The sequence below is a fragment of the Pinus tabuliformis genome, chromosome 3_2 (genome assembly GCF_031772625.1).
Source record: "Pinus tabuliformis cultivar Carrire ecotype Pingquan chromosome 3_2, CPIR1, whole genome shotgun sequence".
Taxonomy (NCBI): Eukaryota; Viridiplantae; Streptophyta; class Pinopsida; order Pinales; family Pinaceae; genus Pinus; species Pinus tabuliformis.
In genome coordinates this window covers 267,703,843-267,709,842 of record NC_142302.1, presented here as the reverse complement: position 1 = coordinate 267,709,842, position 6,000 = coordinate 267,703,843, and positions in this window count along the sequence as shown.

The following is a 6,000-nucleotide window of genomic DNA, read 5'->3' as shown; positions in this document are numbered from 1 at the left end:
AGATGGTTGACCTATCAATCTGAGAATAAGCAAATGAAGAAAGAGATCAAGCATGTGAAGAACACCATGATCACCAAGAATGACTATCTGACAAAATGCCTTGAAAGATATCTCCCGAAAGAAGGCAGGACAACTCTGATAAAGGAAGAGAGGACCCTTGACACCTATGAAGGCCTAGGAGATACAAAAGGTGCAAGTAACTGATTATACTCCTCAAAGATGTCGTGATGAAGGAGCCATCCAACAAAAGAAAAGGCAATGTTGAAGCAATATCAAGATGAGGTCATGATGGGCTACTAGGCCAAAACAAGTAATTAAGTAAGTACAATGAAGCATCCATGAGAAGAGTATTCTAAAGCATGGACAAGATGATAAAGGAGTAGCCAAGATGACAAGAAAATCCTGATAGTAATTTCCACAAAGTAATGACATGGCAAACCAAGAAGGAAAGTGATTGATGGATGGTGCCCTACCTAGAAGAAGTCTGAACAAAGACTTCATGACATCAAGAAAGGAAGAAGATTAAGTAGCCGAAGGAACCACAAAGGAGAAGCTGCTGATGAATGAAAGAGTTCCCAGTTAAGAGGGAGCTCTGATAGATACCGGATCAAGAGGGAGTTTTGGATCACCCCTGATTACAAAGGAGTGACAACTGTGTTTTCCATTTCATGGGTCATGCATTAGACCAAGACTAACAACCGTAAGTCTAGATGAAGGACATGAATGGAAATGTAGACACAAGATAGACACGACATTCTTGTCTTCACTTGGAAGAAAGAATGGGAGGATTAGGTAATCATCTGGCATCTGATAATCTTTGAGGATGTGTAGGGCATCCAAGACAAGAGTAGGCAAGAGGACTGATATTCTTTGAGGGTTGGGTACCTAGGATAAGAATAGTCCTAGAAGGTCATACTCGGAGAACACCCGAGTGGGCATGTACCTTGAGAGACAATGATGAAGGTGTCTATAAATCATTGGTCTTGCCAACATTGTAGCTCATGGTCTTGTGAAGAGATGGAGCTGTTAGTCAAGGCCTTGTATTATGACAATGATGATGGATATGATGCTATAACAAATGGATTGCTAATCTGATTTCTCTCATGTGAATTCTTCAAGATTGGTAATAGCCAAACACCTTGTAATGTTGTATGAATACCTCCCTAGTTAAGAGGGAGTGTTGAAGGAAGTGTAACTAGGTTCGGTCTTCATAAATGTGCTTTTGATATTTGCACTTATTCAAGAAAAGAAATATTATTTTATAATATATGTCAATGAGTTTCTTGCTCATTGAATTAGGTCTAGCACATGTCAAAGTGCGTGCTATAGATGAGTCAAATAGTCAATAGAAATGAGTGGAGGAAAAGAAGATTTCAGTTGGGGGCTAGGAACGAAAACCAACAACCAGGCAGAAGCTCTTGGTCTCTTAAAAGCCTGTCAATTAGCCAGAAAAGAAAGCCAAAGAGAAATCATTATTTTTGGAGACTCTGAATTGCCGATAAAGGCATTAATAAGCAAGAAATGGTTAAAGGACCCTCCGTTAAATAAACAGCTCTCAAGAGTGAACAGAATTCTGAAGGACTTCTCCTCGGTGCAAACATTTCATATCCTCAGAGATTTAAACAAGGAGGCGGATAGATTGGCAAACACAGGCTGCACTCAGCAAAGTGGAATGATCAGCATAAACGCAGGCGCTTTGAAAGTGGCAATCATCCCTTAATTGGGAGAGGTGCTCATGTAAACCCATGAATTGTAATTTGGTTGATTTGGCTATGCCCAACTTGGGATTCTCAATAAAACACAATCATTTCAGTTAAAAAAAAAATAGTCAATAGAAATGATTGGAGGCCTTAAGGGCATGTTACACTATGTATAAATACATATTAAAGTCAAAGGGAAACCTCCAAGCAAAGTCAAGTCTGATGCTATGTAATGACACCTTCAAGCATGCTACACCATTATAAAAAATGTGTGAAGTTAGCTCAGCAAATCAACCACTAAACTGCCCTCCAAGTCAGCCTACAAATAACCCTCCAAGTCGGCCTGCTAACAGTCAATGAAGTCAGCATATAAGTTGGATTAAATGGAGGGACAGTCCTCTATTTATAGAGGTTGTCCACTCCAAATGAAACACATCAATTGTGCTCTGAAATTCGCAAGGAGAAGAAGACTAGAGAACGAAGAAAGACAAGAAGAAAAGCTCTATAAGGTGCAACAAAAAAAGGAGAAGGGACAACGAATATAAATGATTGTTTCTAGGGTTAGAAACAGTGACACGTGCGAGGAAGAGGAGGAGAAATCTGCGGATGCTACAACAGGGATAAACATGCCATAATTTTGTGTTGTTTGGGTTTGATACTATACTCACAAGGTCTCTCAAGACAAACGAAGGAGCAACTATGTCTAACGAAGGAAGATATACCTAATACACCAAGGATACTCTCCACACGTACAAGAAACTAGGGCAGCAGAATCGCAAAACAGTCATTGAAGTTGAAGTATACTTGAGCAAGGGATCAAAGAAGAACATTTCATCTAGAAGACTCAAAGAAGAGGAACAAGATTCATGGTAACAAAGTGCCGGAAGAAGGAGGACGAAGTACTGGGAAACAAAGCGCCAAAGAAGTGTCGGGGTATATGGTGTAGAAAGAATTAAAGACTTGACTTGTGCTTGGAGGATCTACTAATTAGGGGTCTAGGGTTTTCCATTGATCAATAGAAGTTTCAATAAGAGAAATTCACTAAAGGGTTTTCCTCTTAAGAGAAGAGAGGTTTTGGCCCTGACAAAGAGCCAAAATCTTGTGTTCTTGTTTTTATGTTTTTGGTAGCAGTTTGATGAAGTACACACATATGCACTAATAATAATAATAAGAAGAATAAGCTAACAAGAAAAGTAAAAAGACTCCACAAATTGTTATCAAGTAACGAAGAATCACACTACACTACTTTGCCCTAGATTCTTCAACAGTTCTTGGTGTCATTTCCAAGGCAGTACTGGAGTAGCAAAAAAGTTGAAACGAATTGAATTTCACCATCAAGCATACTTTCATTATATTTAAGATAGGGTAAGAATTTAATCGCTTTGCAAAGTCATCCTCATGCTAGGCTTATCAACAGATACAACATAGTCTAGATGGTGAGTGTTAATAATCAGACTAGAATCTCCACCAGGACATACCATCTTTCGAATACTAGAGAGAGTTATCCTGGCTTGGAAATTTTCACTCAATTGATGTTCATAATGAGCAATTGATTGGGCGACTTCCCATTGAATCTGATTGCTGGCTTTTTATGACCTACCCATTGACTACTGGCTAAATCTGTAGGGGTTGTTTAGTTGCACCTATGGGTATCCAACACTAATTTGTTGGCATATTATTATCATTGATGACTTTGGGTGGTAGATCATATGCCATTATACATTAGGTTGGCCGGATGCAATTGGATTTCATGGTGCTGGTGATTTTTATCCTTTCTATGGTCTGGGGATTTTATTAGATCATCAAACAGATTTATAATTAAGGTGGGTTGTTGTTGGGATGGGCTGATGGGGTCTCCTTGAACTATTGTATAGACTTTTCCTCTAGAGATTAAGGAAATTTTCGAGGTGGTGGTTTAGTAGGCGGAGAAAGACTCCTAGAGTGGCGGTGGTTTACATACCAACAACCATATGCTTTGCAATGGTGTTGGTTTACACCTAAGGGACGATGGAGGCGACACTCATAAGGGGATGGATGCATTAGATGGTCAACAACTTATAAAAGAGGATCTTCCTGGATTGGCCAAGCCTTGTCAATGGGGGAGAAACCGAGACATGAAGGTGGGACCTCAAAGACAGACATTGGTTATGGGGGAGGATATATATTCGAACCAGGTGACTGATTTCAAAAATAAGACTTTAGTAGGTAGATGGACCCATTTACAAATGTTTGGGGAGCAGATGAAATCTTGGATTGGTATGCTTTGGGCTCTATCTTACAGACCAAAGGTTAGAACATTATATAATGGAGGGTTCACCTCTACCATGCTTTTGGTGTTGTTTCCTTGACATGGGTCCCTTGAATAAAGGATTGAATCTACCTGCTGTGGAGCTCCATCCATGCTGGAAAGTAATTCCTGCTCAACTCGCCTCTTTAGGCCTCCATTGAAAGCATAAGAGGATCCAAAAAGGGAAGCCTTAGTAGTCCAGGTTTAAAAAATAATAAAAATCGTACCTAATTGGCCCTTTCCATATTTTTCTTCAATTTCTATCATATCAAACTTTTTCCATCATGAAAATGAGATGGTGAATGGGTACAATGTGATTCCATATTTCAACTTAAGAAATTATTATACAATTCGCTAGTGCACTTTACTTTCATTAATTTAATAATAATTTTTGTAATTATTAGGGTGAAACATTATAATATAATTCATTTGCAAAGTTGAAAAGGAGCCATCGCCAAATTGGTGTAATCATATAAAAATGATGAGAATAGGAAAACTAATATAACATAATTTTAATGCAACAAGAATTCAATAAAAAACAGATCTAAGTGGCGTTGTGTTTGGTCTAAATCTTGAATGTTTTCAAAATTGTTAGGATTTAAAGGGTTTAGCTCATTTCTAAGGATGACTCTACATCTTATTGAGCTTTCTAAAAGGCGTCTCCAAAGTGGTTCAAAGTTGATTTGGAGTGGTGAATGCTTCAATATGGAATAGTCATGGAGAAATTAATAAGCATAGGAGACCAAAGGTCTAGTCCATGCTCTTGAAATATTTTGATTTATACTTTGATTTTTCAACTACGAAATTTGGTTCAATTTATATTTTTTGAATTTTCTATTACAAAATTTGGTTCAATTTATGTTTCAGTGACTATCAGATACAAGTTTCTACTTCTAAGTTGAAATAGAATCTTTAGCTTCCATTCCAAATAGTTATATGGAGTGAAAATTACAAATGGAAATTCCATTCTTTCTGATAGCTCCAATCTTCAATACCTGTAAATAGATTGTCTATGATCCTTCTTCCTAGATCCCATGGGCTCTAATACAAGTTGGATCTAGCTAGAAAACAATGAAAACAGATTGCAAGGAAAGAAGAAAGAATTTTGATAGAGAAAATAATTACTAAATTCTATTCATAATCCTAGCTAATTGACCATGCATTAATGAGTTAACCATCTCATAAAACTGGAGATTAGTGAAACTCATGCATGCACTTGTGGAATTCCCTCTTAGTGATAATAACAAGGTTGTCATGGATGACTCTACTAAAAAATCCAATTGAAATAAAATTAAGTGTATATTATTTATAATAATGGAAGATGTACACAACATAGAGGCCACATCCAAGTAAGTACTTCACCACTTTAAAATCCTTTGGAACACATAGGCCTCAATTAGTGACCTTATCTATGCGATGAATGCATAAACTAATTAAGAGGTCCATGAAATGATAACTAGCATTTGCACCTAGAAGTGCGAAGGAACACATATACAGGGAATAGGCGAATGTGGAAGGCAATAATCCTAAAATTTAGATGATCCATTTTAGAAAGAAATTGAGGTAGTAGAACTTGGAAATTTAATTATTTTGGAAATTTAGTTATTTTACTAAATTTTGTGATCCATACAATTTTGAATAAATTGTGAAGTTCAATATATTTAATCTTAGGTTAAAATTCTAAAAATTATCTCATACTTAATCATGATAATTATTCATTATTCTATTACTATTTTTAAATGTTTTAATTTATAATATATTTTTTAATTTTTTTAATATAAAATTTATAATATATTTTTTAATTTTTTTAATATAAATATATTTTTTATTTGAGATATGTAAAGTACACAAATATTCTTATTTAATTGACAGTTGGTCTAAAATAATTAAAAAAACTAACCTAAATGAACAAAATAAATGTTTTTAGATATTCTTCTTATAGTTGGTAAGTTGCTAGTCACAAATCCCGAAGAACATTTGAAGTGAGCACTAAAAGAACCTTTGTTACTTCCC